This window comes from Bos indicus, chromosome 27 (genome assembly GCF_029378745.1).
Source record: "Bos indicus isolate NIAB-ARS_2022 breed Sahiwal x Tharparkar chromosome 27, NIAB-ARS_B.indTharparkar_mat_pri_1.0, whole genome shotgun sequence".
Taxonomy (NCBI): domain Eukaryota; kingdom Metazoa; phylum Chordata; class Mammalia; order Artiodactyla; family Bovidae; genus Bos; species Bos indicus.
In genome coordinates, this window is record NC_091786.1 from 36980448 (window position 1) to 36992074 (window position 11627).

An 11627-nucleotide genomic window follows, 5' to 3' on the forward strand; every position below is an offset into this window, starting at 1 on the left:
TATCCCTGTGGCACTTGTTGCATGGCCTTTTAACTACGTTTTATGAACGTATTCCCAAGTATATTCTGGAATGCCTCTTTGCATCTCCAGTGGCGTAGTGTTATGTGCAGTTCAGAGTCCAAAAAAGTGTTGCTAGTGAATGAACAGTAAGGTGAAACTGCTTTTGAACTGTGGTGTTGGAGAAGACTCTTGAGAGTCCCTTGGACTGCAAGGAGATCCAACCAGTCCATCCTAAAGGAGATCAGTCCTGGGTGTTCATTGGAAGAACTGATGCTGAAGCTGAAACTCCAATACTCTGGCCACCTGATGCAGAGAGCTGACTCATGTGAAAAGACCCTGATGCTGGGAAAGATTGAGGGCAGGAGGATAAGGGGGTGACAGAGGATGAGATGGTTGGATGGCATCACCGACTCAATGGACCTGGATTTGGTTAGACTCCAGCAGTTGGTGATGGACAGGGAGGCCTGGCATGCTGCGGTGGGGTTGCAAAGAGTCTGACACGACTTAACTGAACTGACTGAGCTGAACTGAAGAGGTGGAATGTCCACCTCCACCCCCATCAAGCTCTCTCTTGTTTATGTCTCAACCTATACTTTCTTTGTCTCTATAGCTTTTCTCCATTCTGCTCCTTAGCCTTATTCCTCTATACATCATAGACTGTCTAGGCCGTTCAATAACATAAAAACTTACATTTTCAACTCAGTATCCTACCACTGACAACTGATAACAGTAATTGTAAGATTTACAGAATCACCCTTTTCTTCACCTACCACTAAGCCCCATCCCCAAATTAGGAGAGAAATATGGGGATAGAAAATAATCTATTAGGGCACTTTCCATTCTAGATGAGTTAGATAGATGCATTCTCAGGAAAAATGAGAGGCATTTGTAATGAAAATACACCTGTGGGCAGAAAGTGGGAGAGACTCTATTTTAGAAGACTAAAGCAATGTTCTTATTTCCCAAACAGGACAGATAAAGTCATACGAATAGAAAATGAGTTCATGGGAGGTGAATGCGTGGTCTTCAGAAGAAAATAACCAAGATGGCTTTTGTTTGCTTTTGGATAATTTGGAAGAAAACTAGCCGCAGCCATTGTTGTGAAAAGACCAAACTGGAGTTTAAGCACACAGTAGCAAGAATTTAAAACAATTTGCAACAACAAAGCACAGTTTAGCTTTTCAAACAGCTTCCATAGAGAGTCTTTGCTTTACATTTGCATAACTTAATGGCACATTCAGGCAATTTTCTCAGAAGACTGATTCAGGTCTTCATCTTTTGCATCCTAAAAAGAAATCCACAGTATCCAAAGGATAGTTCCCTTGTTTCAAGCCTACTCAGAATTCAGCCCTGTTGGGCTGACAGCTCAAAGTTTGTCCCCCTTCCACATTTCACTCTAGATATCCCTGCCTTTTCAGCTGTATGTTAACTACATTTTATGCAGAGTTCAGCTAAGCCTCAGATTGGATGGTTGCCCTATCCTTGTTTCAACAGGAGTTGTAATCCATTTACATTTAATATAATTACTGCGAAATGAGCACAACTGTATGATAATTTGAACATTCTTTGGCATTGCTCTTCTTTGGAATTGGAAAGAAAACCGACATTTTCCAGTCCTGCGGCCACTGCTGCGTTCTCCAAATGTTCTAATATATTAAGTGCAGAACTTTAACAGCATCACCTTTCAGGAGTTTAATAGTCCAGCTGGAATTCCATCACCTCCACTAACTTTGTTCATAATCATGCTTCCTTAGGCCCACTTGACTTCACACTCCCGGATGTCTGGCTCTAGGTGAGTGATCACCATCATTGTGGTCATCTGGGTCATTAGGGCCTTTTCTTGTACAGTTTTTCTGTGTAATCTTGCCACCTTTTCTTTATCTTTTCTGCTTCTGTTAGGTCCTTGATATTTCTGTCCTTTATCGTGCCCATCTTTGCATGAAATATTCCCTTGATATCTCCAATTTTCTTGAAGAGATCACTAGTCTTTCCCATTGTATTGTTTTCCTCTATTTCTTTGCATTGTTCATTTAAGAAGGCCTCCTTTTCTCTCTTTGCTATTCTCTGGAACTCTGCACTCAGATGGGTATATCTTTCCCTTTCTCCCTTCATGGATCACAACTTTGTGGTGGTGGAGGGGTTTGCATAACTCAATAAAGCTATGAGCCACGCCAAGCAGACCCATCCAAGACAGCCAGGTCACAGTGAAGAGTTCTGACAAAACAGTCCACCGGAGGAGAAAATGGCAACCCACTCCCGTATTCTTGCCTTGAGAACCCCATGAACACTAAGAAAAAGCAAAAAGATTGACTTATTACACTATAATATAAAGGATTATTTTTGCCACTTCCCTCCGAATGCTAAAAGCATAGAATAATATTGTTCCTCCACTTAGTCCTTCCCCTTTTGTGTTTACCGTTATCATGGATTTTAATTGTGCACATATTTTAAACCACAGTTGAGATTGGGTTTTGGCAAGACTTGATCTCCTTCTGTTTTGCTACAGCTCCTACAGCACAGCCTTTAGGGTTCCAACTGAGAGTCTGTGTTCCCTGGAGCCAACAGTGGTCACTGCGGGCACTGAAATCTAATGCTGGTTTCCTCAAAACCCTGAGATGGCAAAAACCTCCACTCTGCTTTCCCAGGGCTTAACCTTCTGGTTCAGTAGGTAAAGAATCCACCTGCAATGCAGGAGACCTGGGTCCAGAAGATGCCCTGAAGAAGGAAATGGCAACCGAGTGCAGTATTCTTGCCTGGGAAATCTCATGGACAGAGGAGCCTGGCAGGCTACCATCCATGGGGTCACAAAGAGTCGGACACGACTGAGCAGGCAAGCACATGCAACCTTTTGTCTTAGGCATCTTCAGAAACTTAAGGGAGGACTTTTCTGCTGGCCCAGCGATTAAGACTTCACACTTTTCATGTAGGGGGCCCATTGTTCGATCCCTGGTCAGGGAAGTTCCACATGCCGCAAGGTACAGCCAAGAAAATAAAAGTAAAGACCTATATATTTTTAAAAAGAGAGAAAAACTTGAGGAAACCAGCAGAGACTTAGGCTCAGTTATTCACTTGTCCCTTTTCACTGGAAATCTGGCCCCTCTATTTGATTTTGTCTCTCTGACCTTACTTAACTGCCACAGTTCCTGCTGGTCTCTTTGCCTCTCGGGGCCTCTTTTGTGGGTCTGTTCCCAAACTCGGACTCTGGCCGTATGCCTCGAATTTCCCTGAGGAGCAAAGGTGCTGGAGAATGTCACCCCACCTGTGTGTAAAGTTTCCCCTCAGTTGAGACTGGATCCTCTTAAGTCTGGGCCCTTAAGTTGCTTGCTAATGCCTTCAAGTAGGTGTTTTATCCTGTACCTGCTCGCCTCGTGGTTTTCAGCTGGATCTTTGGCCTGCTGTAAGCACCCCCACCATACTCAGAACTAGGAAAAGTGTTAAAAATGAAAAGGTCTTTCCTTCCTTCTCATGAGAAGAATGTCTGAACACGGCTTTGCCTGATGTATCAAGGTAAGTTTCCAATACTTCCTGTGTATCAGAATCACCTGAGTACTTTTTAATAAGTAAAGATTCAAGGATTCCATTCCAGACTTACTGAATCGGAGTTTCTGAGAGTGAGACGAATTTGGCTCTATGTTTTAAAAAATTCTGCTCTCAAGTAAGAACTTCTGCTCTGACCATGATCAAGTATTGGGGTTTATCCTCCCCCCTTAAACAACTGCAAAGCCTGAAAGACTATATGAAACAATGGTTTTTAAGACATTGGACAATAGACAGGGTAGCGCAGTGGTGACTGAAACGAGAAGTAGAAGCAGCAAACCGCCCCAGCCTACTGCATTGAAACGTGCTTAGATCTCAGCCCAGAGCCCAGCAATATTACTGCTCAGCCGAGGACACAAATATCACTGCTGAGAGAGAACAAGGTATCTAACTAACATTTGCAGGACAGGGAACCAGAAAGGGGAAAGATGCATCTGTCTAGAACCCCAGGTGTCTGCAGCCTCTGAATGTGTATTCCTCTGCACATGATTGACAGCAACCTGACTGGGGAAAGAACCACCAAAAAAGAGCAAGTGAGACTATTCCCAGAGCTCTCATATGAGTGGAAACGGTCTGTTTCCAGAAGCTAGAATGGAAGGCTTTCAACACTGTCAGCTTTGGGTATCATCTTAGTATTGAGGCTGTACTTACCCTTTATTGGGGGTTAGGAGAGAGATTTGATGCGATAATGGCTGAAATACTCCCAAATTGAATGAAAAGTATAAATCCACAAATTCAAGGGGTTTAACGAACACCAAGCACAATAAACAAAATCATAACCACACCAAGGCACGTTACGCTAAAGTTACTGAAAAATCAATGGTAAAGAGAAAAAACATTTACCAGAGGAATAAAAGACACATTATATAGAAAGTGAAAGTCGTGTCACTTTCGGACTCAGTCGTGTCCAGCTCTTTGTGACCCCCATACAGTCCATGGAATTGTCCAGGCCAGAATACTGGGGTGGGTAGCCTTTCCCTTCTCCAGGGTTCCCAACCCAGGGATTGAACCCAGGTCTCCCGCATTGCAGGCGGATTCTTTACGGAAGCCCACATTATATATAAAGCTACACAGAATTACATTAGACTTATTAGAAACTATATAACCGAGAAAGAGAAAAAAACCTTTAGAATATTGAAAGATTAAAAATCGACCTGAAATTCCTAATTCAAAAAAAAAGTCTTTCAGGAATGAGGGCAAAATAGCGAGTTTCTCAGACACGAAAAGGCTAAGACAGTTTATCGCTACTGACCTGAACTGCCAGAAATGTGGAAAACGTTTCTGCAGAAGGAAGAGGAAAGGGTATATCCTTTATTAGATGGAAATGTCGGTTTGTAGAAAGATAGTAGTAGTAGCAGAAATGAGAAATGTGTGGATAAGACTAAATTTTTAAAAAAATGTATGATTGATTTTAAGGCAAATTAAAGACAATACGCATGGAGTTTAAAGCGTGGGTAGAATGAAGTGGGTGATGGGGCTGTCCGGGAGGTGGAAGTAGCCGTCCCGAGGATTTACGCTGCACATACATCCCTGCATAATGTTTGCAGGCGCTGGGGTAAGCGGAAGATGCATATTATAAATTCTAGAGCGGCCACTACAAGCAATGATAATAAATCTGAGGTATAGTTACTAGGCCAATACTAGAAATAAAATGGAGTCACAAAATTATTCAGTCCAGAAGATAGGGAAAGAAGAAAAAAGGAGCAAAGAACAGATGAGACAAATAGAAAACTTTTGCAAAATGATAGATTTAAATTCAACCATATTGGCAATTAAATATATATGGTATAAACATCCAAGTAAAAGGTACAGATAATCAAATGGGATAAAACTATGAGCCAAATATGTAGTGTCTATAAGGAGGAAATTTTTAATACAAAGACAAATTAGTAATAAAGAATGAGAAAAGATAGACCAGGCAAACATTAATCAGCAGAATACTGGAGGGACTTCCCTGCTGGAGCAGTGGTTAAGACTTTGCTTCCAAAGCAGGGTGTGCGGGTTCAATCCCTGGTTGGGAAGTTAAGATCCCACATGCCTTGTGGTCAGAAGTCCAAAACTTAAGACAGAAGCAATACTTTAACAAATTCATTAAGATTTGAAAAAGAACACTGGGATGGACGTATTAATATTAAAAAGGTGATATTAGAATGAAGTTTATTACCAGGAATAAAAATGGATATTTTAGAATGATAAAAGGGTCAATTCATCAAGAGGATTTAACAATCATAAATGCAAATGAAACTAATTGCAGACCTTCAAAATACTGAAGCAAAAACGGAGAAAACAAAAAGAGACAAATCTACAATTAGAGTTAAAATTTCAACAGTCCCATATCAATTAATTAAAAACGTCAGTAGATGGAGAAGGAAATGGCAACCCACTCCAGTGTTCTTGCTTGGAGAATCCCAGGGACAGGGGAGCCTGGTGGGCTGCCATCTATGGGATCGCACAGAGTTGGACATGACTGAAGTGACGTAGCAGCAACAGCAGCATATATATAGGAAGGAGAATACATAATAGTTTTCTGGTCTGTAGAAATCAACTGTCACAGTGATACTCTTAAAGGAAATGTTCTACCTTAATGTGAATATTAACCCTGTTTATATTATATATTTAAATAAAATAACTTTTTCCTTTTCATTTGAAGTCATGTTTTCTAGGCATCAAGTAAGTATAGAAAATAAAATTCTTTTAATAAACTAATGTAACCCATACTTTAAAAGGGATATTATATTCATAAACAGAAGTCATGCAATGTGATTTTGAATTGTATTAAAGTAATATTTAACATTGTGTGAATCGGGAATGCCATAATTTATAAATGATGTAATCAACTGAGACTATGTAAATCAATTATTTAATATCATTTTGGGGTTATAACATGTTTGTATAAGATTAGTTCATTAAATAAAATGACTTATAAAAAAGAAAAAAAAAAGTAGAAAGAAAATGAATAATGATACAGAATACGTGAGAAATAATGTCAACTAACAAATTTATAAAACATTGTACCCAACAACAGAAGAATCCGCATTCTCACGAGTGTACACAAAATATTCTGGGTCATAATAGACTATATTCTGGGTCATAAAACTAATTTTACTATATTTAAGATGATTGAAATTGTACACAACGTGATCTCTGATAAAATGAAATTAAACTGGATATTAATTACAGAACTGTATCTGGAAAATCAGCAAATGTTTGCCAATCAAGCAACACATGGGTCAACCGGGAAATTAAAAGAGAAATTAGAAAGTGTTTTATTGAATAAAAATGAAAAGAAACATATCAAAATGTGCAGCTAAATCAGTGCTTGGACATTAGAGCGCTAAACAGTTATATTAGAATCATGGAAACATCTCAGATCAACTAATCAAGCTTCTACATTTAGAAATTAGAGAAAGAAAAGCAAATAAAAACCCCATAGTAAATGGAAGGGAGGAAGTAATAACGAGTTGCAATCAATGAAATGACAAGCAGGAAGGCAAAAGAAAAAATCAATGAAACTAAAAGATGGTTTGCTGTAAAGATTAATGAAATCAATTAAACTCTAAGGAGACTGGCCAGGAAAGCAAAAAGATAAGACATGAATTAACAATATAAAGAGTGAAAGATCCAGGAATTTCCTGGTTGTCCAGTGGCTAGGACTCTGTGCTTCTGCTGCAGGAGGCACAAGTTCAATCCCTGGTTGGGGAACTAAGATCCCACATGCTGTGCAGCACGGCCAAAATAGATTAAAGATAAAAGAATCAAAGATCCTACACACGGTAAAAGAATAAGGAATAATACGAACAACCTTACACCAAAACATTGAACAACTTAAATGGAAAAATTCCTTGAATGACATAATCTACTGAAGGATATACAAGAAGAAATAATCAAATAATCCTACATCTATCAAAGGATTGGAGCTTACAGTTTTAAAACCTTCCACAAAGATACTTCAGGCATTGTTCTCACTGGTAAATCCTACCAAACACTTAATAAATTGATAAAACCAGTTCTACATAAATTCTTCCAGAAAATTGTAGGAGAATATTTCCCAACTTATTTTCTCAGGTCAGCATTACTGATTCCAATACTAGACAAGAGCATTACTAAAAAAAGAGAGTGTCCTTCATGAATGTGGATGCGCAGATGCAAATTTCTTTCAAAAGCTTTAGCAAATGGAATCTGACTATGCATAAAACAGTGCTAAGTTGCTTCCGTTGTGTCCGACTCTTCAACTCCATGGGCTGTAGCCTGCCAGACTTCTCTGTCCATGGGATTTCCCAGGCAAGAAAACTGGAGTGGGTAGCCTTTTCCTTCTCCAGGGGATCTTTCTGACCCAAGGATTGAACTCCCCTGAAATGTGCATTTGAAAATGGTTGAGATTGGGGATTCTTTGCTGGTCCAGAGGTTAGGACCCTGCACTTTCACTGTTCTGGGCCTGGGTTTGATCCCTGGTTGAGGAATTAAGATCCCATAAGCCATGTGGCCCGGAGAGCATGACCCCCCAAAAAAGATGATTAAGATGGTGAATTTTATGTTATGTGTATATTATTACAGTTAAACATAAATTTTATTTTTTTATTTATTTTTAATTAGAGGCTAATTACAATGAATTACATTGACATGAATCAGCCATGGGTGTCCATGTGTTCCCCATCCTGAACCCCCCTCCCACCTCCCTCCCCACCCCATCCCTCAGGTCATCCCAGTGCACCAGCCCTGAGCACCCTGTATCATGCATCGAACCTGGACTGGCGATCTGCTTCAGATACATGTTTCAATGCTATTCTGTCAAATCATCCCACCCTCGCCTTCTCCCACAGAGTCCAAAAGACTGTTCTATACATCTGTGTCTCTTTTGCTGTCTTGAATATAGGGTCATCGTTACCATCTTTCTAAATTCCATATATATGCGTTAGTATACTGTATTGGTGTAAAAGATAAATTTTATTTCTACATACCAGCAACAATTAGAGATTAAAATATATATAGTTATATCAAAATATGAAATATTTAGGAGTAAATCTGACAATGTGCAAGATATGTTTATTGAATACAAAATACTGCCAAGAATATTAAAGAAACCCTAAGAAAATAGAAAGATACATATTCTGGATTGGAAAACTCAATATTGTTAAGATGTCAGTTATCCCCAGATTGATTTATAGATTCAGTGCGCTTGAACTCATAATCCGAGCAGGATTCATTTCTACAACCTGACAAGCAGATCCTAAAATTCTCTTGGAACTACAAAAGATGTAGAAGTGCCGTACAACTTTGAAAATGAACAGAGTTGAAGGTGTTTTACTATCTGACTTTATGACTTTCCAGGTTTTCTCCACAACACACATCAGTACTGACAGCTACCATAGTATCACATCGGTCTGTTGTGAGAGTTTAAAGTTGCTATAGTCATAGCACGAAAATAGTCTGCATCATATAATAAGCCCACTTGTTAGTATTGTTATTATTGTGGTATTTTAACGTGCATTTTCCCTGAGCACTAGTGAGACCAACCTTTTTAAAAAAAATACATTTATTGGCCATTTGAGTTTTCTGTGAAGTATTTTGTTCTAATCTTTTACCTATTTTTCTATTGCATTACTTGCATCTCTATTAATTCTTCTTATTTTCCATGTCCTGCTACATGTCAGTTATATATGTTGTATATTGTTTCCCTTAGTTTTTAATCTTGTCATTTCACTTTTCTTAGTGGTGTCTCTAGATGAACAGAAGTTCCTATTATAAGATTTTTATGTATATGTGTGTATATATATATTTATATAAATTACATAAATCTTTTTATCATTGGTGTGGTGATAGTTTTCTTCCTTGTCTTTCTTCTAATCTTGCAAAAGAAATACTTTCAAATTGAGAATATTTGCTGTAGTTTTTGAAGATACTCTTAATAAGAATGAGGAGCTTCCCTTCGATTTCCACATTGCTAAGAGTCTTTGTTACCAAATGCTGGATTTTGTCAAATGCCTGTTCTGCAACTAATGACATTGTCATTAATTTTTTTCCTTTAACCTGTGAAGGCAATGAATGGCAGTGGCTGTTTTTCTAATGTTAAATCCACTTTGCATCCTGGAACAGATTCAACTTGGTCATGATATATTACCTTTTTATAAATAGCAGTATTTATGTGCATAAGTAAATTGTTTAGGATTTGTGTGATTATGTCCACAAGTGAATCCGATCTATCATTTTCCTGCCTTGAATTCTTCTTTCGTATTTTGATATCAAAGTTGTGCCTGTCTCATGAAACAAGAAAGGATAGTTGCTTTTCTATTCTCTAGATAGTTTTTTGTAAGGTAAAATTATTTGTTCTTTAAACATTTGGAAAAATTCACCAGTAAAAAAAATTCACCAGTAAAAAAAATTCACCAGTAAAACCATCCAGAACTAGTTTTTCTTTGTGGAAAAATGTTTGCATACTGAGTATATATATGTATATCCCATATGCCATGGCTAAAGGCTGGTACAACCAAATCAGATCAGATCAGATCAGTTGCTCAGTAGTATCCGACTCTTTGCGACCCCATGAATCGCAGCACACCAGGGCTCCCTGTCCATCACCAACTCCCGGAGTTCACTCAGACTCACGTCCATCGAGTCAGTGATGCCATCCAGCCATCTCATCCTCTGTCGTCCCCTTCTCCTCTTGCCCCCAATCCCTCCCAGCATCAGAGTCTTTTCCAATGAGTCAACTCTTCGCATGAGGTGGCCAAAGTACTGGAGTTTCAGCTTTAGCATCAGTCCTTCCAAAGAAATCCCAGGGCTGATCTCCTTCAGAATGGACCGGTTGGATCTCCTTGCAGTCCAAGGGACTCTCAAGAGTCTTCTCCAACACCACAGTTCAAAAGCATCAATTCTTTGGCGCTCAGCCTTCTTCACAGTCCAACTCTCACATCCATACATGACCACAGGAAAAACCATAGCCTTGACTAGATGAAACTTTGTTGGCAAAGTAATGTCTCTGCTTTTGAATATGCTATATAGCTTGGTCATAACTTTCCTTCCAAGGAGCAAGTGTCTTTTAATTTCATGGCTGCAGTCACCATCTGCAGTGATTTTGGAGCCCAGAAAAATAAAGTCTGACACTGTTTCCACTGTTTCCCCATCTCTTTCCCATGAAGTGATGGGACCAGATGCCATGATCTTCGTTTTCTGAATGTTGAGCTTTAAGCCAACTTTTTCACCCTCCACTTTCACTTTCATCAAGAGGCTTCTTAGTTCCTCTTCACTTTCTGCCATAAGGGTGGTATCATCTGCATATCTGAGGTTATTGATATTTCTCCTGGCAATCTTGATTCCAGCTTGTGTTTCTTCCAGCCCAGTGTTTCTCATGATGTACTCTGCATACAAGTTAAATAAGCAGGATGACAGTATACAGCCTTGACGTACTCCTTTTCTTATTTGGAACCAGTCAGTTGTTCCATGTCCAGTTCTAACTGTTGCTTCCTGACCTGCATACAAATTTCTCAAGAGGCAGGTCAGGTGGTCTGGTATTCCCATCTCTTTCAGAATTTTCCACAGTTTATTGTGATCCACACAGTCAAAGGCTTTGGCATAGTCAATAAAGCAGAAATAGATGTTTTTCTGGAACTCTCTTGCTTTTTCCATGATCCAACAGATGTTGGCAATTTGATCTCTGGTTCCTCTGCCTTTTCTAAAACCAGCTTGAACATCAGGAAGTTCACGGTTCACGTATTGCTAAAGCCTGGCTTGGAGAATTTTGAGCATTACTTTATAAATAGATACAAAAAGAAGTAATATCAATTGGGAGTATTATGACAGTATGCGTTCTGGAAATCCCCAGATGATGGTGTTAGAAGGACAACAAAGAAAATGAATCCGAGACTTCCCTGGTGGCCCACTGGCTAAGAGTCAGCTGCCAATGCAGGGGACACAGGTTTGATCCCTGGTCTGCAAATATCCTACGTGCCACTGGGCAACTCAGCCCGTGCGCTGCAGCTGCCGAAGCCCACGCGCGGTGAGAAGCCCATGCACTGCAGCTGGAGAGTAGCCCCTGCTCGCCGCAACTAGAGAAAACCTGAGCCAGAAGCAAAGACCCTGCACAGTCAAAAATA